This window comes from Podarcis melisellensis (genome assembly GCF_964234715.1).
Source record: "Podarcis melisellensis genome assembly, chromosome: 7".
Classification (NCBI taxonomy): Eukaryota; Metazoa; Chordata; class Lepidosauria; order Squamata; family Lacertidae; genus Podarcis; species Podarcis melisellensis.
In genome coordinates, this window is record NC_138539.1 from 56,271,030 (window position 1) to 56,295,864 (window position 24,835).

Genomic DNA, 24,835 nt, shown 5'->3' on the forward strand with positions numbered 1-24,835 from the left:
ATTGGTTCAACAACAACAGGCCTCCAAAGACTGGATGTGTGCCCTACAGCATGCCTCATACAGAACCACAATAATGTGGTTACTATCAGAATGCTTCTGTTTGCTGACAGTTATGTAGCACTTGACATACCACTCAGGCTGCAATTCTATGCAGTGTTAGGTGTGTTTAAAACCATTGCTTTCAGGGGCCTTAGATGAGCTTAACTCCTACGATCAGACTATGTTTGTGCATGAGCTCTGAAATAAGGTGCCCAGGTGGTGCAGAGACAAGCTGGTTGGCATGGTCATCCTTGTGCATTACAGCAGCATGAATAAACATTTTCAGCAACAGCCATATATCACTGTTGAATATGTACTCAGGAGATGTGCAAAAGAAGATACAGTGATAGGTGAGTGATAACAACTACACTACGAATACCCAGACCAAGTTTACTTCCCAGTCTCCTTAATACTGCACATTTTCAGAATATGCAACAATATATTCCACAGTATTGGCTTCATACGCCTATGTCCAAAGATAATTGCTCAAAGTCTCTCTGTAATGCAGGATGTTTCTGGCTTGTTGATGTTGTTACATCTCCCATATTGAAATTGATGCATGCACAACATTGTAACAAGACTTCTTGAGAGAAAAGCAGGAAGGAGTTTTCTTTTGCTGTAATTACGAAGTCTGTTGGCTTTTCTTTCATAAATGTTTTCCGAGTGTGCTACATTTTGTTTCAGATGGAAATAAGCTTTTTCCCAGTCTGAATAATTCAAAATTGGAGAGCAAGCGCTCTTTGCCTACTTTTTTCCTTCTCCCACACCCATTCTTCCCCTGAAAGCTACAGGTTGAACAGTGTACCATCAAGTCTTCTGTAGCTGAATTATGGTTCTATCGGTAATAAAGGGGCAACATCATGATTTCCTTGCTTACATAAGAAATCTTACTGAAGTCTATGGCAAGATACCGTTTGTATACCACGAGAGCCTCCCATTTGGGATGTCTTAGTATTGTTGATGCTTACTAGGAGAGGGTCTGCAACGTTTCAGACAGGAGTTTTTTCTGAAACCTACCTGGATATTCTAGGATTGAACCTGGGACCTTCTGCATGGAAAGCGGAACAGACAAGACAGTCAGTGTATACCTGTGTAAAAATAGGGTTGGCTAATGCTTGGGTGTTTATGGAAGCTCATGAAATCCTTGCTTTGGTGGGGCCTAAAATTCCTCTCATGTGGCCTGTGTTTATTTAAAAGTTTTTAGGGGGTGGAAGAATCTTTCTTGAAATTTGCTCTCTGCTCATTCTTTGAAAAAACAAACAAACAAACAAACAATAATGCAAATTCGGGGTGGTTTTCAGTTGGGAATAATTTTAAGTCTTGAATTCCAGAGAGATAGCTAAAGATTTTACGACCACCGTTTAGCTTCTTTAGCACATCTCACTGTGGAAATTTCATCACGCCTATCTCATTATTTGTGTATTTAAAGCAAAAACAACCAGTGATGTTTAAGATTAAAATTTGTAGTGATACATTTGTTTGCATGTACCCTGCTAGCAGCCCAGTGCAAGGAAATGTAGATGGGAGGCATCAATTCACAGTGGCCAGTTTGACCTTTAAAATTTCCACACGGGTGATTGGGGGGGGGGGAATGGAACACAGTGCCAACATTTAATTGGGCTAAATGTGTCCTGGCACTCCCCTGCAATCTCTTTCTACAGTGTGTGGAAATAAAACGAAGTCTGCTGCGTGTCTCTGCATAGGCAGGGTTGAAGAAAAGGAAAAGGGATGTAGTAAAAAAAAAAAGTTGGAAGGAAAAGAGGAAAGCAAACCTCAGATCCATGGGTGTAATGATTATGAATCTAGTTTTCAGTCCCTGGAATAAGAGGAGCTTGTTTTTCTTTGTTCTCCTTCTCCATGGGGAAGAAAACCAAGATTCTGGATGGAGCAGGGGGTTCCCTAAGTATTTTTGTTTTATTCCTAGCATCCTTTCCCCCTCCCCACAGTCTCCATCTCTATCATCTATCTATCTATCTATCTATCTATCTATCTATCTATCTATCATCTATCTATCATCTATCTATCTATCAATCATCTATCTATCTATCTATCTATCTATCTATCTATCTATCATCATCTATCATCTATCATCTATCATCTATCTATCTATCTATCTATCTATCTATCATCTATCTATATCTATCTATCATCTATCTATCTATCTATCTATCTATCTATCTATCTATCTATCTATCATCTATCATCTATCTATCTATCTATCTATCTATCATCTATCATCTATCATCATCTATCATCTATCTATCTATCATCTATCTATCTATCTATCTATCTCTCTATCTATCTATCTATCTATCTATCATCTATCTAATCTATCTATCATCTATCATCTATCTATATATCTATATCTATCTATCATCTATCTATCATCTATCAATCAATCAATCATCTATCTATATATCTATATCTATCTATCTATCATCTATCTATCTATCTATCTATCATCTATCTATCTATCTATCTATCTATCTATCTATCTATCTATCTATCTATCATCTATCTATCTATCTATCTATCATCTATCTATCATATATCTATCATCTATCTATCTATCTATCTATCTATCTATCTATCTATCTATCATCTATCTATCTATCATCTATCTATCCATCTATCTATCTATCTATCTATCTATCTATCTATCTATCTATCTATCTATCTATCTCTATCTATCTATCTATCTATCTATCTATCTATCATCTATCTATCTATCTATCTATCTATCTATCTATCTACCATCTATCATACTATCTATCTATCTATCTATCTATCTGAAGGGATACCAATATTCAGGCATCTTGGCTCATGCCAGCCCAACATCTCCTGAGGGAAGGGGTCAGTCTATAGAAAGTCAAAGAACTGGAAAGCAGGAGGACAGACGGCAAAACATGGCTGGAACCTGAGCAGACAGCTAGAGCCTCGCACACCAGTGTTTGCTTACTTCTTAATTTAATTTATATCCCACTGAAGATGAACTCAAAGCAGCGTATAAAATATTATCATAACAATAGCCCCATTCATGTCTGGTATCAGGATCAGAGACAACATGGTGCCAGGGTTATTCAGTTGGCATTTCCTCCCCTCTTCTTCTTTTGCTGAGAATTGCTGGTTCCCACGGATGTCCTCTGATGACTCTGTTCCTGGAAGGCCCTTGCTGTATCGGCCATAGGGCTCGCTGAGGAGGTAGACAGGGCAAAGAGGCTCTGGGCACAGTGTTAGCTAGCAATGGTGTGAGCCCATCTTTGCCTGGGCTTTGAGGAGAAGGGACTGTGATGTCCCGCCATGGAAGTCAGGCTGGGTCAACGCCACTTGAGGCATGAGCACTGGGTCAGTGGTGGTTTCTCTGTATTCTTTTGAAGAGAGTGTGTAAGGAAACCTGGAAGTGTATTCTGTCTGCCTGCTGTTAATTTCCTCATGAGCACAACTGTTAAATATACAGGAGCCATGCCATGCAGCAGTCTCTATCTGATGCACAATTTCATTTATCACATTTAGTTTCTGTGTTGGTTCAACATTTTCTGAGCTGCATATTATTAGGTTCTCTACTCCTTTCTCATCTCACTACAACTGCCAGTGCAAACCAGCGCTCGCATGTGTACGTTGTCATTCCAGTTGGCACAGCTGGGTGGTCTGTTACAACACAGATACAGCATTGGCTGGATGAACATTAAATGTAGTTCTGCTGAGCTTCATTCCTCATTTTCCTTGTTCAATTCCTTCTTTAGCCTTCTCTCTTTCCCCCCAGCACTATTCAACCAAGTGAGATAATTAGTGATAAGGGAGATGTCACCTGTTTTCAGGGAGGGACCTCAGCCTCACACACTCAACTGTTTTGTGACTTATTATTTTTGCCGCCTTCAGAATGAATATGCATAAAGTCACCTGACCACTTAATCTCACTTCCCACACTCCTACACATTTGCTGTATACTTGTTTAGCTACCATGGCAGCCCTGAGTTATCCCGAGGATTTCTAAATGCTTGGAGAGTGAGATGAGCTTGACACACCTAGAAAGAGCTAAAAATGTTCTGAGAACACTGGCTAATCAAAGGTGCTGGTTAATTGGCCACCGTGAGGTAATGCTTGGCAAAGGGTTTCATGCCCCGTCTCATAAAACTGTGTTGCTAATCATAATGACTCTTCTATATTCAGTACTTTGCAAAGGGAGAAAAAGAGTCTTCTGTTCTGGGAATTGAAGAATCTGGATTTCAAATCCTGCCCTCCCACTAACATCCTGTGTGGCCCTAGGCAACTGATTTGATTTCTCTGATACTGAGCACATACAGCATATTTTCACTCTCAAGTGCTATGGGGTATTTCAGCACTAGAGGCCTTGTACACAGGAAACTGAAGAGGAAGTAAAGGGTAATTGAGGGTTATAGCTGACAAACCCCTCCATTCGGCAGCAAGTGGATATAGAATCATCACCACCACCATCATCATAAATAATAATTTATTATTTATACCCCACCCATCTGGCTAGGTTTCCCCAGCCATTCTGGGCAGCTCCCAATCGAATATTAAAAACACAATACAGCATTAAACTGTAAAGTTTTGGACTTGCCTGCCACTTCACCTTTTATCTCTCAGAGTTTCTCAGTCCTTTGTCCATATGGTTTGTTGGTCGGCCTGTCCAGAAAAATGTAGAAAAGCCCCATGGCTTTGTTCATATCCAGGTTTGTTCCAAAGACATTAACCACAGTTTCCCAGCTAGGACAAAATGGGAAACCATGGTTAGTGGAAGTCTTCCCAAGTTGTTTGCTCAGTTGTATGAAGGGAGGAGTGGCAGGGCTGTTTATGTGACCAAAAGACTGGTCCATATTTTAGTTTCTGGTTGTCTGAATGTGGCTGCTACGCCACAGCTTGTGGAAAAGGAACCCCATACTTCCTTTTACTACTTTCTAAGGGCTTTGTTGTTGCTTTTTATACTAATTTGCTGATAGTGGGGGAAGCAGTTGTTTAGACGTGTCCTGGTGCTCTCACTTTCAGTTATGTCCATTCAATTTCTTGGTTGTGCCTGTAGTGCTTTGGGATGCATGAACATCACCACAAGATACTTAATAATAAAGATAAGATATCTTAATTTTTAACTCCGGAGTGTGGTTTGTTTTTTCAATGAGAAAAGGAGAGATAACATGTTTTGGAAGTCTATCTACTGAAGAAGTTTTAAAGCATTTACAAACACTGATAAAAGCATATATGGTGTAATAGAACATTCCATAAAACTGACAATGCCAATGTTTCACCCAGTTTTTGAGTTCAAAACCTATTAATTGTGGGAGGGGGAAGAGGAGAGGAATAAAATCTGTAGCTTCAGGAGGGCTTCTTACAGTGAGTTTACCATGTGGTTCACGCATTGTTCCACTGTGTTTGCTGCCCTCTGGTTGCTGTTTGTACCAGACTTGCCCCTAATGGATATGCATTCGGTTTTTGAAGGGGAAGCATTGTGTGTGCACTCAGAATCCTCCCCTTGCATGGAGTTGTGCACAAGTGCATTTGTCTATGTGTAGACCCTTTCACATTGCCGGTGAACATGCAGAAGTGGGAGAATGACTGGAACATGAGTTGTTGTGGCTATTCAGTTTGAACTCCTAGACTCCTCATGCATTTCCCAGTGTGCAAAGGGATTTGATAGAACTCCTCTGTGATGGCGTCACTCCTCTGCCACACAAATAAGAGAACAGCTCGTCTCTTTAGAAGGAACCCAGCAAGTTCTAAAGAAATGTGACAGTCCATCCTAGTTAGTTGTGTCATTAGCTCTTTTGGAATTTGGACTCCCTGCTGAAGATGCTTCTTTGGGGAAACGTGATTCCATGCCTCTTTACTCAGAAACAACTCCAATTGCATCCAGTGCGTGTCAGACATTTGCTATTCGTTAGATGATTGAAGCTGTTGCTTGTTAAAATGACAGTTTTTTTGAGGTTTTAAATTCTAGTAACTTTTCATTATGTTTTTAATCATTTTTGTGAGCCATTGAGTTAAAAAACATTTTTTTTTTAAAAAAAATGGACTGCAAATGTTAATTTAACTGGAGTCTTGTTGCACATAGTGAAAGAGTTTAAAACAATAGCAATTGAAGGGTGTGTGTGTAAATATGTGTTTTAAATGCTCCTTCAACCAGCGTTAGAAACTCAGATATATAAGATAGGCACCAAATGGCTCCTTAAACCAAGGTTACAGTTGCCAAAATGAAATGCCTAGCTGCCATTTTGGGGCAAGACTGCTCTAAAGTCTTATTTTTCAAATGAAGGACTGACTGATTGATTCTCAGGTAAACATCTGGCTAGTTCAGATGACATCCTTAAGCTAGCTTAAGAATTTTGAGATCTGAAAGAATAAAAGTCACTTTATCCAGGGACAACATTGGAGAATATATAAACATAGTCTTCACAAGTGTGAGCAGGGCAGGGGGGTGAGGTAAGTGGAGACAAGTGACAACAATTAACTATAATGTTGTCCAGTGCTCCTGCTCAGGCTGCACAGAAAAAGTGTTTTGGTTCCTGAAATTCATTTTGACTGTGCAGATAAAATATAACTGATAGTATTCTACAGGATATGTTGCTAGTGTGTGAAAACAGGCAAGATCCAATGATCCCCAGGCATGCACCATCCTAGCACACAGGCATCTTCACGGTCGCAAGTGGCAAGTAATCAGGTGCAAAATGTGCCTGGCTAATTTTGAACAATGCCTTCAACATCAACAGAAAAGCTGGAGTTGGTGGTTTGGCTGAAAGTACAATTGGAGACAGGACCTCTTCTGTAAACCCCTCATAGCCCGACAAATAACTTGGGCGATAACTGAAAGTGACCCATTGGACCATCCTGTGATGTTCAAAGAGACTGTCCTGCTCACCTGCTGCTAATCACTGTTTTTCGCTGAAGTGAGGTGAAACCTGTTTTTAGACATGGAAACCCAAGTGACTAGGGAAGTATTGAGTGAAGTGCAGTTTGACAAGAGGATAGATAAGACAAAAGTTTTTAATATAGAGACTTACTGGTATGCTGTGATTCAGTTTATCCCTATATGGCAGGCCTCCTTTTTATGCTTTTTTTTTTTTTAACTGGCCCTTGAAAGAAAATGTTACCCTTTCAACCAGAGGGAATTGTAATCCCGTCTCACACTGAGAATATACAGAAATTGGCAAGCACCTGTTAGCCAGGTTGCAGTTAATAGCATGCAGCCGCAGAGCTGTACTACAGTCCAGACAGGGAGCCTAAATTTTATAGCTCTGCTTTTAGACAGACGGTACTTTTAAAGAATAAATCTAAGCTGAATAGCTTTCACACATCTTGCCTCTGCATAGTTAAAGCTAACCACAAAGTAGCAGACAGATAATCAAAATTGAAAAGGAGAATAGCCTGGCAGATGTTTTATGCATATTATTGCTGCCATAAATCTAATAAAATGGGAGCAGGGCTGTGCATCATTAGTGAATTATCTAGGGCGGGGAAAGTTTCTTAGCTCACATACAGCCAGCTCCACAGGATTACTGTATAACCAGAGCTGCCAAGGTAGCCATCTACACTCCCGAAAAATGCATTCTTCAGAAAATAGAAATGTTCAGGATTACTATCACAAAGGCTGCTGAGATTTGAAAGATTGGTGTGTTGTGTTGGTCTCTCCGAATGCCTTATAAGTAAAATGCAATATATTTTAGATAGTCAATTGGATCACAAAAAGAACAGTACATCTCAGAGTGATAATAGGATGCACTGAAACAGGGTGTGTTGCTGCTTTTGATCATTTCATTGCTGGTACATGTTACAATGAACCAGGTGACTTGTTGGGGTGTGTACGCTGTAACAACAACAAAAAGGGGCCTATCTTCTGTTTTTGGAATAATGATTTAGGATAGGGGTCCTCAGGCTTTCTGCACAAGGACATACTTGAGAAGGCTGAACATTACTGAAGCCAACCAGTCATGAAATTATGGTACAGGCACAGAGTCAGTCAGAAAGGATGGCAGGTAAAGGTGGAGTTTGGCATAAACCACATCAACATACTGACATCATTTTCTCTAGGGTGGATCTACACACAGGAAAAACCCTGCTAAAAAGAAGTAATAAATTAAATCATTATAACAAAAGAAAAGATAAACGTATGTAAAATCACATAGAAAAGTTTTGTGCCCTACAGCGCCTTCTGGTGTTGCATGCTTATAACACATTTAAAATGCTGGGTTGTTGTTTTTTTACTAATGTAGCTGAATCCCAAATCCGTCTTTGGAAATGGCTAAATTAATTGCTGTGGCAAATGTTGTGTGTGCTCTGGAGGCATTGTCACTCAGACTCTCAAGTTTAGGCAGAATTGGCTGATTCAGAGGCTGTGAGTGGAGAGGGCTTTTTATTTTTTATCCCCCCCCCATGCTGCTTGAAATATTTTTACTCATCACCTGTCATTTGTTCTATCCTTTTGTTTACCGTGCAATATGAATTGCGCAGAGTAAAACGCTGAAAGGCCTGACAGCTTCCATTGGAGCAGCCCTGCCGTCTAGACACAGTAGAAAAGTGTTCCCCAAACACACATTAGAAGTGTGCAACTGCTACTGCAGCCTTGAAAATACAACTGGGAAGTGAAGACTGAAAATATAAAACCTAGTAGATTGAGGGAAAAACTGGACATTAATATAGCTAAAAGCCATCTGGGAGTGGATACCTTGAGTACTTTAAATAATTGTTATAAATACAATAGGCAGACAGAGAATCAGAAGACCCTCTTTTTGGTCTTTCATTTTTGCTTGCTCTCTGTTAATTATATATAGTTTTAGGCTATTTTAAAAAAAAGTTTTCTGTATTGGATTAATGAAGATACACACTGGAAGCTGATGGATGAAAGATCAAGGGCCCTGAGTGAGAGGCAGGGTAGAGAGGATCTCCCAGGATGGGAGGTTGGAAGAAGAGGGGGAAGCTCCCAGGTGAGAGCTGGGAGGGTTCACTCTTCTGCGTGTGGAACAAGCGTTAATATATAATTATAACAGAGGACCTTGTGCTTGCTTTTTATTTGTTTTTTACCTCCTCTTCTTTTGCTTTTCCTTTTTTTACTTCTCTTGCTTTTTCTTGCTTCCCTTTTATTTATCTTCTTTAGATTAGTTTGGTTTTTATTGTATTTTCTGCTGAAAACTCTCATAAAATTGATTATTTTTTTAAAATAAAAAAGGCCGACTTTGTGGTGCGTATCTTAACCTTAATGTATTTCCCACCTAGCTCTGTTTTTGAAGCGTCATCCATAGCTACTGTTCTACTTCATTCTCTTTACAAAAGTGACTCACTTTTTCTAAAATATGGCTGCATTATAACATGTCGGTGTTATTTTCCTCTCCTCAGGGCAACTTTAGTTGCTAGGGGCCCAGAATGGCTGCTCTGAAGGGAAAGTGGAATTAGTAGGGTGACTGTGCGTAGTTAGGATAGGTTTAGGCTTGTCAGCATTTTTGGTGGCCCGACACCTGTGTGTTTAAAAGTATGGTAAGTCTTCTTGCAGAAATTTAGCAGGTGGAACCTTTCCTGGAATGCAGATGAACTAACTGATAGGAAAGGTTTCACCGGCTTAATTTCTGCGTGAAGTGCTGCGATGAAACGCATAGGAGCAGGCCTAGTAAAAAAAAGTGTTGGCATCTCCAGAAAGGTGGAGAATTTGTCTCTATGACAGCCAAAGTTAGGATGGGGTAGGAGGTTTGGGCATGTTTTCAAATCATTTTATAATGATACAGGAATGGATGGTATTACTAGTTAGGGTTGGGCTGGTGGGGGAGGGCTGGAATGACTGAAATAAATTGAAAGCGTATGTTATTACACATAGTTAATTATATGTATCAGTGAAATCTGGATGGCATAATTAGGGTGGGGCAGTTTGGGCAGAGTGTGCCATGGGAATAGGTAGGAGGCTATGGATTCTCTGTGCTCCCGCTCCCCCCCCCCCAACATAGTATTTAGAGATATTAAGGGCTGTTCCTGTAACCTCATCCTTGCGGAACTTCTCATGCGTATACTATATTAGAAAGTTAGACCGCTGATGGCAGGGTTAAACAGAGATGTACGGCATACTGGCCACCTGAAATGCAACTGACGTTGGGTTCTTCAAAGAAATATATAGGATGTGGTCTTATTAGAAAAAAACCTGACTCATGAATCAAAGTTGCAAAGAAATGTAGCCAAACTTTAGGGATATAAGGAGGCAATGATTTCCATCCCATCCTGTTCTCATTACAACCGGAGCTGTTTCTGTTCTGCTGCAGTTTGTCTTCCATTTTGTCTTAAGAGCCAGTGTGGTGTAGTGGTTAAGAGTGGTAGATTCTAATCTGAGGAACCAGGTTCGATTCCCCGCTCCTCCACATGCAGCTGCTGGGTGGCCTTGGGCTAGTCACACTTCTCTGAAGTCTCTCAGCCCCACTCGCCTCACAGGGTGTTTGTTGTGGGGGAGGAAGGGAAAGGAGAATGTAAGCCGCTTTGAGACTCCTTCGGGTAGTGATAAAGCGGGATATCAAATCCAAACTCTTCTTCTTCCATGAAAACCTACTTTTGTCTTGCCATTTGTTATAGCCGAAATGAACGTAATAGATTTCAACAGAAGGGAGATGTCAAAAACAATGCAGAAAATAACTTAATTATTTACATAAAGTCTTTGACTAAAAAACAACAACCACGGTAAGATAGTGCTCATTTTCACTTGTGTGATTTCCGTTCCTAGCCTTGTGCAAACATGCAAATTGTGGCAACTTCCATTTCTCATGGAATTTTCCAACATCCCTCATTGTATGCATAGTGGTACCTCTGGTTACGAACTTAATTCGTTCCAGAGGTCCGTTCTTAACCTGAAACTGTTCTTAACCTGAGATGCCACTTTAGCTAATGGGGCCTCCCGGTGCCGCTGCACCACCGACACACGATTTCTGTTCTCATCCTGAGGTAAAGTTCTTAATCCGAGGTACTACTTCCGGCTTAGTGGAGTTTGTAACCTGAAGTGTTTATAACCCGAGGTACCACTGTAATGGTGTCCCTTCTGTTAATAAAAGGCTCTTTCATCTAGCAATGGCTTTGGTGAATGGGAGGAGGGAAGTGACGTCTGCAAATGTCCCTTTCTCTTGCAACCCCTGCAGGTAAAAGCCCTCTTCTACTGCCCCTCATGTTCTGGAGGGTCTTGATGGAAGGAAGAGGAGTGAAATTTGTCTCCCCTGCTTTCTGTTCATGGGAGCTTCCACTGGGTCAAAGAACTATTCGTGAAAAGAGGGACACAGTTGATGACTTCTGTACAACATGGTATTACTTTATCACCCAAGTGAATGGTGATTCCTCTGTTCCTAGATGGTTGCCAGCTCAGTTGTTGTTCTGGAGGACAATGTCTGTTAAAAAGCCCATGGACTTTGAGAATGCTGTGTGTGTATTCTTGTGTTTTATTTTAATCATAACAGTTCTAAAACCTTAACATGGGAGTCTTGTGATGCCTTGGTTAGCAGATCCACTACTACCCCGAGAAGTGTTTCACATGTGTTGCTCTCCACATGTTCAAATTAAGTTGCATTATATTACAAGAAGCAGTGTCACAGCAAAGCACATGGGAAATTTGATTTGTGTGAATGATGTGCCAGACAGCCTTTGTTTTGCAAGTGGCATAGAATGGTGCTGACCTTTAAAGCCCTAAGCGACCTTGGTCCTGTATATCTGAAGGACCTCCTTCACCCCCATCATCCAGCCCAGACACTGAGGTCCATCTCTGAGGGCCTTCTGGCTGTTCCCTCACTGCAAGAAGCAAAGTTACAGGGAACCAGGCAGAGGGCCTTCTCAGTAGTGGCGCCTGCCCTGTGGAATGCCCTCCCATCAGATGTCAAGAAGGTTAATAACTACCGGTATATAACTTTTAGAAGACACCTGAAGGCAGCCCTGTATTGGGAAATTTTTAATGTTTGATGTTTTATTATGTTTTTGTATATGCTGGAAGCTGCCCAGAGTGGCTGGGGAAACCCAGCCGGATGGGTAGGATATAAATAACAAAAATATTATTATTATTATGAATGCACTTATATCCTCCAAACAGTAAAACTGACACTCCAGAAGTCTTAACAGGGTGGATTCAGCTGTGAGACACCATTAATAATAGTTTCTCAGTTGTTGAAATGTTCAGATTGTTGTGGGTTTAAGAAGAAAGAAAAACAAGATACTAGGTGTCCAATACTGGTACGGATCAGCAACAAAATGTTGCCGTGTGGAGTCATGCTCACTGGCTGGAACTGCCTTCTTCCATGATACTCCATTGTTCCCTCTCCACATTTTCCTCCTCTGCTTCTCCAGGAGTCAGTCAGTATTCCATGCTCAATCCTCACTGGGCTGATTTGTGGGGATTATTTCCCTCCAAGAGTCCCCCCCCCATTTTTTGTACTTCTGCAAACCTTGCAGAAGGTTCTAGGTTCAGCCCCCAGCGTCTCCAGGCAGGCCTGGGATAGAGCCCTGTCTGAAACCCTGAAGAGTCATTACTAAGCCAGATTGACCAATGATCTGGCTTGATATAAAGTAGTTTCCTGTTTTGTTCCTGTGTTTGTACAATGATGGTGCTCTTTTGATTGATAAGGACCAGCACTTGAAAAAGGTGTTTTCCCCCCTTTAGGAAATAGTGAGCTTCCAAAAATCCATTTATCATGCCTGTAGAGACCCCTGGAATGGGACAGGTCAGCACTTGACATACAGAAGACAGGAGGATTAAATGGATGCAAAAAATTGCACTGTTTCCCTCTGTTTTCTCAACTGACTGGCTTAAAAATTGGCAAAATGTTCTGTTTCTAGCTTCTTCTTCCTTATCTTCTCATGGTGTCCTTTCTGACCGGAGGTTAAACTTGAGAGGTTTCAAAGCAAAATACCACCAAATTCATCATATGCAGCATGAGGAAGCTTCTGGCTGATTTTTGTTGCTGATAGATGAGAGACAAAGCATAGCCAACATCACTTCTATATTTTATATGTTTCAGTGGAAACTTCCCAGCATAGCCGGACTGCCTGAGAGGCATTTTTATCCCTGTGAGTCCCTGGATAATTCTGCATTTGTCTTTTTTGATCACTTGTTATGTGCATATGACCAGATTTCCCTCTCAGACCATCAGGCGGGAATGTGGTAGAGAATGAGATGTAGAAGAACCCTTTTCTCTCTTGCAAAATTTCATGCTGCAGCATTTCAGAAGCAGGGAACACTTTTTGGGACTCTCTGTGTGGAATGATGATTTATTAGCATTTTACGAGCACAGCCTATAATGTCTCTGCTCAGCCTGGAAAGCCAGGAGCCTTAAGGGGCCACTAAATAGAAATTTGTTGCCGTTGCCCTTGCATTACCTCTTAGCCATCTGCTCATCATTGCGAGATACCTCTTAATTCTGTCTCTGATCACAGTGGTTGGTTATGGACCAATTTCCATCTGTGCCTTGAGCAGCACTTCTTCTTACCAACAGCTGAGGCAACACTTTGGTGGTAAGGAGAACCCATATTATTGGGCCCACTCACATGTTAACTGGTCTTGAAATGTTGTAGCAGTGCCATAAGATGTCGACCAGTTCCCATTTTCAATTTGCAGAGTTCCAGGGTTCTGTCAGGACTACTAATGATACTGACTTGGGCTATAATTCTAAGTAAGCTAGCCTTACTTCCAAGTGACCATGCGTAGGATTGATTAATTTCTTAGATTAGCAGAGCATTGGGCTGGGGAAGCCAGCATGTCAGCGATGTTGGCAATTGTGGTCCCTTATTTTCTTTTCTATAATAATGCCAGTGGCTTTAAACTCAGTCTCTGAGCTCTGCAAAGAATGCACACAAAAATATATTTTTTTTGCAGAGCATACACACAAACATTGTTTTCTCAGGGGGGATGGGGAATAGTTGTGCTCAAGTAATGCTGATATTAATAGGATTTGCAACTGACATCGGTGGACTTCACTTCCCTCGCATGTTAACCTATTCCAAACTAGCTCTCAGTTACATCAATGGTATTTAATGTGAAATCATTATGATCAGGATTCCTCCCTCAGATCACTTTTGAATAACATTTTTCACTTGTTCTTGGCATTTCCATCCTATTGTTTTTTTACAAAGTAGTCAAGATGCCCACTAAACATAATCACCACTACTTTTCTATGGATTGGGGGCCATTATGTATTGAAGAATGAATTCTAGTCTTTCATTTGTTTTTAAGCAAGAGCAGCTCACCTGCTGTCATTCTTTATAATATACATTTTTCCATTGGTTACGAGACAAGAAAGTTATGAAGGCATAACCATATAGCTATTAATACACCATGCACAATAACAGTGCATGTTTCCACTTTAGTGACTCATAGTCCCCACCCAAAAAGGTGAGAATAGAGTATGGGGTTGCCACTAGGCTGAAACTATGTTCCCTTGCTTTTCGCTTAGACTACAAGCTCATCATTTATCTTCTCTTGAAGCAGAGAGTGAGATCCTGGTGATAAGTAGAGAGATCATTCATTGTGACATCCACCATGCAAATAAATGCAAGTCAAACTTCTCACATACTTTCACTTAACTCCTGTCCTGCCTATTAAGTGTTTAAGACAGGAAGAGTTTTCAGACTTTTTTTTTAACAGACTATTCGTAGTCTGATAGTGATCAGTGCCATCTGATAAAAAAGATACATTGCAGCGTAAGCTACTCTACAAGCTTTTGGGTAATTCTGTTTTAAAAGCTCTTAATCAGTGCATTTTCCAGTGCCACAGCAAGACTCTGCTTATTTTTTTATTTCCACGCCAGCTAGAATACTGTAGGCAGCATTTGAAATTGATCCCTATTCAGAGTCAAAAGCAGGGTGGGCTTTTGGGTTCTTTTTGGCAAGGCATGAGTTGCAATACATTCCCTGAAACTTCTGCATGTTCAGTGCCAAATTCTCAGGAAACGGTGTGATAAAAGGGGTGATAACGAGCTTTACTGTGTTATTTGTAACCAACCTTGTTGAAGACGAGCCTGTGTCTTTTTGAACGGCATCGTAGTTCTTGACATAGTGTTTTCTTCTTCTTCTAAGGGCTTGACTCTACATTCACATACAGTATGTAGTTCTAGGGCCAATTTATACAATACCGTACTTACTTCTGTTGGCATCCTGCACGACAGCTCTAATCTTTACAAGACTCTGGCTGCCTGCTCTGGACTCTGCCAGCACAGTGTGGCCAGATGGCTTTTTAGAGTAATGCGCAGAAGCTGCATACTCATGGGCTAGGAGCCTTTTGAACCATTATGCCTGCCATATAAAATCAAATGCCAACATGGCCAGATGCTTTTTGGCAGCCTGTACATGGGAGCCTGTCACATTTACATCCTGTTAACTGCCCTTTTAGCAGCCATGTCAGGTGGGCAGGGTAACATTACCCACCTATTCCAGGGAGATGGAGAGCCAAGAGACAATATGGGAGTAGGCCATTGAGGTCATGGCTGGGGGAAAAAATGGGTAATTTCCAGACTGTAGATCATGTTCTTAACCACTAACCTAGATTAGCTCTCATTTTTGTGAGAAGGGTCATAGCTGAATGAGAAAGTCCCAGGTTAAATTGCTGGCATCTCCTTTAACTGAGCCAGACCACTGGTCCATCAAGCTTTGTATTGTCTACAGTCACTGGGTGTGGCTTTTAGCTAGGAGTCCTTACCTGGCTTATTCCAGGTAAACAATACCAAGCTGATATAAGATAGATCTGTAGTTTGACTCAGTGGAAGGCAGACTCCTATATTCATCTAAATGTTCATTAGCTTCCATTGGCTTCAATACAGCCGAAAGAGAGGCTACCGACAGGTGTTTGTACATAAATAATACCTGTTCTAGCTTACAAGAAATAAAGGCTAGATGCAAGGTTGTTTAGAACCACAGGTGTTCATATCCCTAATTGTCTTAAATGCTTGGACCCAATTGGGCAGGGGGTGGCAGTGACTGGCCATATAAAAGTTTGGAATGTTGCATGATGGAGGAGGCCTCAGTGGCAACAGACCACCAACAGGGCAGGCAGATACATCACCAGAGAAAGGTGTAGAATTGGGTGAATTGCCTTATTCGTTCGCAAACTGAAGAAGCAATTCCTGATGTTGATCACACATACAAAAACAATGGCATTGCTCTTGCATCCATGGTATTTTCTTCCTTCTCATCCATTCCACAGAGCTGTGAGGAGGAGAGATTGGGAGACCATGGAGGGGTTGAGGAGAAATGTGGATACTACTGTATGAAAAATGAAGCACATACTGCATTTTATCTAACACAAATCCTATCTGTGATTATCCTTCCTTTCACCTTTCCCTCCCTCGTGCCTTCATTTTTTTTGCATGGAAACTGTGGACACTTCAAAAATTAAATTACTAATGCCATGAATAATTGCAGGAGAGGATGTTGGTTTCTCACAAAGTCCACTTGAATTAACTGATACAAAGTTGGAAGAGATGTTGGTTGCTTTCGCTCTTTTTCTCTTTATTAGTTTAGGAGTGGTACAGTTAGTCTGCATATTTGCATTTTCAGGAAAGTTCAACTTATAGGAGTTCTACAGGATAAACAGGAAGAGCAATCCTAGACGGGCAGGGCAGGGCGGAGAGGGGCGGAGAGGGTAGCAGATCTGTTGCCACACTCCAGGCCATGCCAGCTTGGAAAGGTCCACCCTCCCTTTACTGTCACTACATTGGCTCTAGAACAGTGGTTCTCAACCTGTGAGTTCCCAGATGTTGTTGGACTGCAACTCCCATCATCCCTGAGCTCTGGCCTTGCTAGCTTGGGGTGATGGGAGTTATAGTTCAACAACATGTGGGGACCCACAGGTTGAGAAAGGCTGCTCTAGGAGAATCGTGAGGCTTAGCATCCAGCGAATCAAAGCTTGGCTTTCCTCCACCTCCATAACTCCCTATTTCTGGTCCCTACTCTGGTTGTCACTAGCAGGAAAACTCCCAGCAGTAGCTTTCTACCTGGTCCACTTTCCAGGGCTACAGCAAGTTCTTCCAAAAAGCCAGAGTCTACAACCATTCTGCCCTGCCAACACAGGTTGTTGGAGGTCAATGAACCAGTGTCTCAGCCATTGCCCTCAACTCCCTCAAGCAGCAAAGCTCAAGAGTACAGCTGGCCCATCCATGAGGCAAGTGAGGCGACTGCCTCGGGCATCAGAACCCACAAGGAATGCCTCATCTGCTGCTGCCTCTGCTGCCACAGTAACAGTGACAGCTGCAGCACCCTCCTTGTGGACTGCATCTGCCCCCTACTTGGCCATCCTTCCAATGTCACCTCTGCAGCAGCCTCTTGATGAATAGGAGGTACTGCTGATCTCCTCCCACCCTTGTTCCCAATTTGGATCTTTATTCGCCCCCTTGTTCCTGATGTAGATCTTCACTCACTACTTCTTCCTTGCCATTTTGTGGTTCACCTCAGGTGCCAAAATGTCTTGGGCTGGCCCTGCTCAGGAGTTTAGGATTGGTCTCAAAGTTCACTAAACAGAGGCTGTGGCAACGGTGGCATGTGGGTATTCCGATTACTGTGGAAATAATCCCAATGCCTTTCCGTGCTTTGAAACACAGTTTCTACCATGGCTTTGTTGAATGTTGCTTGACCAGTTTGTAAAAGAAGAAGAAATATCACTAATATGGGTGTCCCTGGTACCAGTTTTGCTGCATGCTTTTAATTGAAAATGCCTGTTTGGCTTTTCAGAGCAAAATGTCCTGCTGTCAAATGGCAATTTAAACGTTTTTAGGACTGCCTTGCAAAAATACCCCCAAAACTTCATTGCTTCCTAGTTTTCAGTTTGTTTTGCACACTCCTCTGGCTGGAGTAGAAATCATGGACGAGAACTCAAAGAGCCAGTTACTGTATTTTCAGCATGCTTTGTGAACAGTTCTGTCAATTGTGACTGCAGTTATAGAATACACATGCATTTCAGAGCATGCGGCTATGATTTCAATCAAACCTTATATGGTATATGGGTTTGCTGAGTGTACACCAGTGATTGACACAGTGAACATTGTAAAAGGTGAAAGTGGGATGAGTCTCTGTAAACATGACAGGCTAAGCACTGGGAACCTGTTTTTCCCCCTGACAGATCCCTTCTATATATCTGTTGCATATGAACAAGTACATGTCTCCACTTGGCTGACACAGTGTTCACCACGGTATGCAGTGATGTGCGTGCCAGTGTGGTGTAGAGATTAGAGTACTGGACTCAGATCTGAGATATCTGTGTATATGTGTGGCACTGTGTATGTGTGTGGAGATAGCAATCCAGCCATTGAAAACACCGGGCGTTATGCCATTGATTTCTGTGGAAGGTGGGTAAAAAACTTAAGAGTGCTGTTGGATAAGGCCCCGGGGCCAGGTAGTCCAGGATTCTATTCACTGTAGCCAATCAAATGCTCACAAGCAGGGCATGAGCATGAAAGCACTCTCTCACCCCATCACTATGCAGTTCGCATAAACTTCTAACCTTAATCCTTAGAATTACAATTTTGTTTTTAAGTGTTGTTGAAATACGTCAACTTCAACACGCCTTAGTTCTTTCGAAATCCCCATTTGATTTGTCTGATTTTTCTCCCCATTCATTTTCAGGCATCCATTGCAAAATGTTATGGTTATGATTCAATATTTCCTCGTACTTACCCTTCTCCAAATATTTACAGAAATGAAGCTTTTAAATGGAGCTCCTTACTCTATCTCTTCAAACGACAGTCTACTGTTAAATAAACCAAGCTTCCTCTTGGCAGGAAGATGTTGGACTATTTTAGAGTATGCACACAATTAAATTTCTGTATTAAAAATAGCAGAAGTTGACTGAACACTATCTCATTATGGCCATGGAGATTAGATATAGATATAGAGATATAGATAGAGATATAGATAAATCAAAGCTGCTACTTGCCTTTCTACCTCCCCAACCCCTGCCCTGCCAAAGAATCAAACACAGGATGTCCCCCCCCAATCTGTCTACATGTACATACGTATATTGTATGAATTAGTAACACCCGCGACTAGTTCCCAAAGATGAACTGCCATCTGGATAACGAAACCTTGAACTTCATGGGTCTCATAGCACATGTATGCAGAAAGGGTAATGGCACATATTAGTGGAACCACAAGCAGCCCAGAGAAGCTTCAGAATGGTGGCCTTAATCCACATCAAACTGAAGCCAATGGCAAAACTCCCATTGATTTTAATGGCTGTGAACTGTACCGTATGTCCTTCTAACTTCTTGTGTATAATAAAAAAATACACATTCTTTCCAGACACTGCAAAGCTTGCAGTGTGGGGTGTTGGTGGGGGGAGGTGTCGGGGCACTTTTTGTCATTTTGTAGGATCTGGGCCTAGACTGCATTCTTTAACCAGCTGGTGCTGCTGCCTTTATTTAAGCATTTGTTGAGCATTAAATTCCGAGACATATTTATACTTGCACAAAGGCAACGTTCCAGTTTTGATGAAATATGCTTTCATTATTTCTATGTGTGGTAATGTTAGCGCAGTAGTTGAGTTCACACCCAGGAAGCCAGCATCTGCTGCTTCAGCCGAGTTCTACAAAACTCCCGTAAATTACTCATCAGTCTTTCTCGTCACCTTCTTCATCTGGAATCATAAAAAGCACGCATGTAATTCTCCTCTTGACTCTAGTACAAAGCTTTTCCAATTCAAAATGAGAGTTCTGACTGGAGTCCAGATGTTTTTGCAATATCTAAATGGAGAGAAATGAAACTATATGTTGACATCATGTTGGCTGTGTCTGTTATACCCCGCCCGCTTATATCTCTCTTCCCTTCCTTTCCCCAATACCTTTGTTAAATATATTGATTGCTTACTCCTTTTCTGAGCACTTTTCGTGATCATATTGTAAAAGGTGCTCTATTTTTACTTCTCAAATGTAAGAAGGTTTTGTCAGGGATGAGGAACCAGCAGCCCTTCAGAGGCTATTGGACTGCAGCTCCCATTACCCTGACCATTGGCTATGGTGGCTGGAACAACAACTGGAAGCGCCCCCCTCCCTGGTAAAAGTTTCCAGTGTCTGGGATTGGTCACAACTTCCAAGTTCAAATTCTTAACTAGGATTAGGAAAGAATTCCCAGGTTTGCTTACAGTTTGTTCTGATTGCCTGCACAGGCTGCTTCACAACTTTGTCTGCTGGCAGTTTTTGTGTGTAGGGAGATTTGGATAAGCTTTTAGAACTCCCCCCCCCTCCAAAAACTACCCACAGATAAACCATGTTGACCACTTTGGCATAGTAAGGATTTGGTGTGGCATGCTATCATCTAAGAGGCAGACTCTGCTTCGTCATTGTGTAGTAATCTAGTAATAATGGAATGAATTTAAGAAGGTGCAGTGGAGTGGAAATAAATACTGAAATGGGGAGAAAAGCATGGGAAACAATAATCAATGAATCTAATAAGGTTCAATGGGAGAATGCAACGGAAATTAAAAGAATAGGGTTGGTTTTTTTAGCTTTTCTCTTCCCCTCTGCCCCTGACCCATCCGCCCCCCAGAAGGTTGGCCAGTATGAATCTGTGCTGGAAAAGATTCCTCATTCCTAAAGTAGTGGGTCTGCAGAGAGAGACCGTAGCCTGTCTGCTCAGCCCTACTGCCTTCACCTCCTTGGGGGGAAAACATCCTTTCAAAGGGGCTGTTGATTTCCTGCCCACATGGCCACTTCCTTCTAGTTCAGCTTTCCCCCCTTGCCTGATGATTATAGGGTTGCCATATTTTGAAGAGCAAAAAAGAGGACACATTTGTCGACTTCTGCTTTTCACTATGGATTGCTATGATGACTCTCATTTTACATACCCATGAGAAAGAGGACATGTCCTGGGGAAAAGGGACATATGGCAACCCTACATATGAAGTCGCCAGTGTATCAACTGGGTTGACTTGTTTCCATCCTTTAGTGACAGAGGGGACCCCTCTCATAGACGTAACATTGCCAAACGGAGATCTCAACATAATGGCCTTTTGAAAGACTTGCGTTGTTGGATCCAAGCCAAATTAAAAACTAGTATTTCCAGAGGGATGCTTGTGACATTACATTGCAGCAAAAGGAAGGATTCTTGTGACACTTTTAAGGCTAACAAATGTATTGTGATGTACAGTGATAATCAGATACGCCTGATGAAGTGGACTCTAGTCCATGAAGGCTCAGCCCACAATACAGATTTCCTCAACCTGGAATCTTCTAGATGTTTTGGAATACAACTCCCATTTCCCCCAACATTCTGACTTGCTGGTTGAGGCTGATGCGAGTTGGAGAAAGCTGCTATAATAAAGTTAGCCTTTAAGGTGTCACAGGACTCCTGCTTGTTAAAAACTAAAGCAGATCTTCTGGTACAAACAAGTATCTAAAGTATTATTTGTGGTAGGAAATGCAGTCTCCCGAGCAATCCACTAACCATTTAAAGTCCCATTTCTTAACCACTGTTCATTAATCCCACCATGAAGCCTGTCCCCCCCCCCATTCCTTCTGATCAGTACTCTGCACTTGTGATAAAGAAAGTGCAGCATATAGGGTTTTCTGTAATGTTCAACTTGGGGTCCCCTTCCACCAGAACGCCTTGACTCAACTACAGAATCTTTTGGCCACGATCCAGAAGCCAGTTTGATGGAAGGGCTTCAGCTTAAGTGCTTCCGTCAAACTGGGTCAATCTGTCAATCAATGGATTAAGCTGTCAAACTTCTCCCGGTACACCAAGCTTCTTCAGGTAGGAGTGAGTGTGGACTGCACTGCATTCCAACTCTACAATATCTCTTTCCTCTTAAGGGGCTGTTTGAAGGGGAAAAAGAGAGAGAATTGAAATCCTAAAATAGTGCCAAAATGTCATGTTGCAGAAAGGAGTTTTCTACAGTCTGAAATTTATTTACAGTAGTCTTGTTCAAGAAAAATGCTTCCACAGATGACTTAAGAAGCACTTGAGTGCCACTTCAATGGATCTAGTTGTGTGTATTTGTGATGGGGTGACTTCCTGATTCTGTCTTATAGGGAGGGAGGAACATTTTGGAACAACAGATATGTTTCTGCTCCTGTGCTACAGCATAGACCTAAAGACAGAGAGTATGGTGCAAGACAGCAGCTGTAAATAGCATTCTGTTCTGGATAAGTGCCCAAATGCCTGGTAAGCTAGTCACTAAGTGCAAAACATCTCTGTTACTATAAATTAAATAATAACTTACAACATAGTCATATTCTTGTACAAACTTCCAGCTAGGCACAGACAACCTTTTCCTACATGGATATAGATGATATATACAGATAGACATGTTGTAAGTGTGTGAGCATGCACACATACACATACATGGGTATAGACTGCCTTACCCTTTCTCACATCACAGAGAGAACTATATTAAGAAACTATATTATTATTATTATTATTATTATTATTATTATTATTATTATATATTAAATAATCCAGATTATAAAGGTAAAGGGACCCCTGACCATTAGGTCCAGTCATGGCCGACTCTGGGGTTGTGGCACTCATCTCGCTTTATTGGCTGAGGGAGCCAGCGTACAGCTTCCGGGTCATGTGGCCAACATGACTAAGCCACTTCTGGCAAACCAGAGCAGCACACGGAATTGCCATTTACCTTCCCGTCAGAGCGGTACCTATTTATCTACTTGCACTTTGACATGCTTTCGAACTGCTAGGTGGGCAGGAGCAGAGACCGAGCAACGGGAGCTCACCCCATCACGGAGATTCGGACTAACACAAAGCTAGACTGTTTGGGAGACAATGCACATTTGCTTTATAGCATTGCGTAAGGAAGTGGATACAAGATATGAGCCTCCTTGCTCATATATTTTTTAATGCAGACAATCTTTCGTTTTCATTTAAATTTACAAACAAGCCATGTGAAACAGTATAATTTAACACGAGTTTTTGTGGGGGTTGTTGGCGGAAGCGCTCACTTTCCGGATAGTCCAGTGGTGAGAGAATCTAATGATCCCAATTCTATCGCCTCAGTTCCTGCCATAAAAAAACCTCCCCCAATTATATTTTTATTTCAGTATTGGTGCCTGAAGTTTTGTTGTTCAGGCCTGTGCTATTAGGAGAGCAGAGATCTCTATCTAGGGTTGGGGGGGCGTATTTTTAACTAGGTTTGTCCAAAGTACATCATATTTCTCTTTCCATTGCACTGTGCTGTCATAGAGTGAATGCGGAACCTCCTAACCAACTTTATTTTGCTCCCAGCCAGTACCTGTCTGCTTGCTTGCCTGCCTTCTTACTTGCAATCCAAGCAGGGGATGGACCTACCTGTTAGCTTCCTCCTCTTTTGTCTCTGCCTGTCAGTGGCTCCCCTTACCTTCTGCTGTGCTGGTCCTCACGGACATCAGCCACCAATAAATAGTTCTTCCCTTTATAATGAAGAAAGATAGGCATGGGGTAGCAATCTGGGAAATCTCCTTCTCTTCCCAGAAGTTCCTTTGACTTTTCCACAATTGTTCTTCCACACAGTGAGCACAAACCAGTGGAAATGTCTCTTGCATGTGACCCACAGGAGTTGTTCAGGCTCACATTGTCTTGTGGGGTTCCTGTTAATTTCAAGGGAGGGAGGTTGTGCTGTACCTGTTCCTCTGGGCTTCAGCTCACTGTCCAACTTCATTTGAGGCTCAAGAAGATGTATGGAGGGAGGTTTGTTTTATTTTGATTTGGATGGGGTTCTGCTCCAAATCCCCAGCCTAGCATGTAGAATAGTCAGGTTTACTCTCAACTGAGAAATGATTTTCCATTCCTCTTTCCCAGACAGGATGTGACTGAATTGAGTAAACTTGCAATTGTACTTTTTTTTTGGGGGGGGGGCGCTTAAAGATGGTGTAACTGCCATATCCAAAGCCTTACTAGGCTGTCACTCTTTGGGTAGAAATGAGGTCAGAGGTGCACAAGTAAATGGAACATTTGGAAGGTAGAATGATTAAAAAGCACGAGTTTGCTGGGGCAACTGCAGAGAGTTGCATTGAAGAACTCACAAATAGTAGGAGTGCCCAGCAGTTGTCCAAACATTGTACACTGAAGGACTGAGGCTCAGGGTATTACTAATTTGACCTATGGATGGGTTTCCCTTATCTACGAAATACCATCATCTCTGCTTTTCATTGTAAATGATTAGATTGCATAATAAAATGAATGGCTAACCAGGTCTGTATCTAATTCTTCATTCCACTGGGATTTAAGATATTTTTGGATTAGGCATATTCATTAGAGTTGCAGAGTTTGGCCTGTGGCTTCACAGTATGGTGAGATAAGTTTCTTAAGATCCTCCATATTAGAAATACTGTTGTGCAGGAAAGGTGGGTCTTTTCCATCTCTCTTTCTAATGGAGATAAGTCATCTATGGGTGCCTTTACACTTGGAAAACTTTATTTGCAATCTGATGCACACTTACCTGCATGTACGCCCCACTGAAATTCTGTGGGACTTAGACATACAGTGCAATGCTAAATATCATCTGTGGTTGAGCATAGATTGTACTGATATCCTACCTATAACAAAAAGAGCTCTGGTGAGGGAAGAAAAGCCAGATACTGGGGTTTTTTGGCTTGATTTTTGTTTACAATAATGTTTATCAGCACAGATTTGGCAGAGCCGTATATTGTTAGACATATATATTTGAAAAACTGCATCCACAAAAATGCATCCTTTAATTCATGTCCTGAAGTTGTTGAGAATGTTCTGTGTCAGTAGTGTTCAGTTGCAGCGGGGCTGACAGTGGCACTTTAGCCTTGGGACCATGTTACAGAAAGAAAAGGATAAAAATAGGGCCTGTGACACATGGTTCCCATGCTGCCAGCCAGGAACAGTATTCCAGAGCATGCGT

At 41.7% G+C, this 24,835-nt stretch overlaps 1 protein-coding gene across 3 annotated transcripts in view; it reads left to right on the plus strand.

The window, feature by feature from the left end:
- The window catches only part of NFATC1 (nuclear factor of activated T cells 1), a 128,811-nt gene that overhangs the window by 32,568 nt on the left and 71,408 nt on the right, over positions 1-24,835 (plus strand). The gene's annotated exons all lie outside the window — the stretch shown is intronic.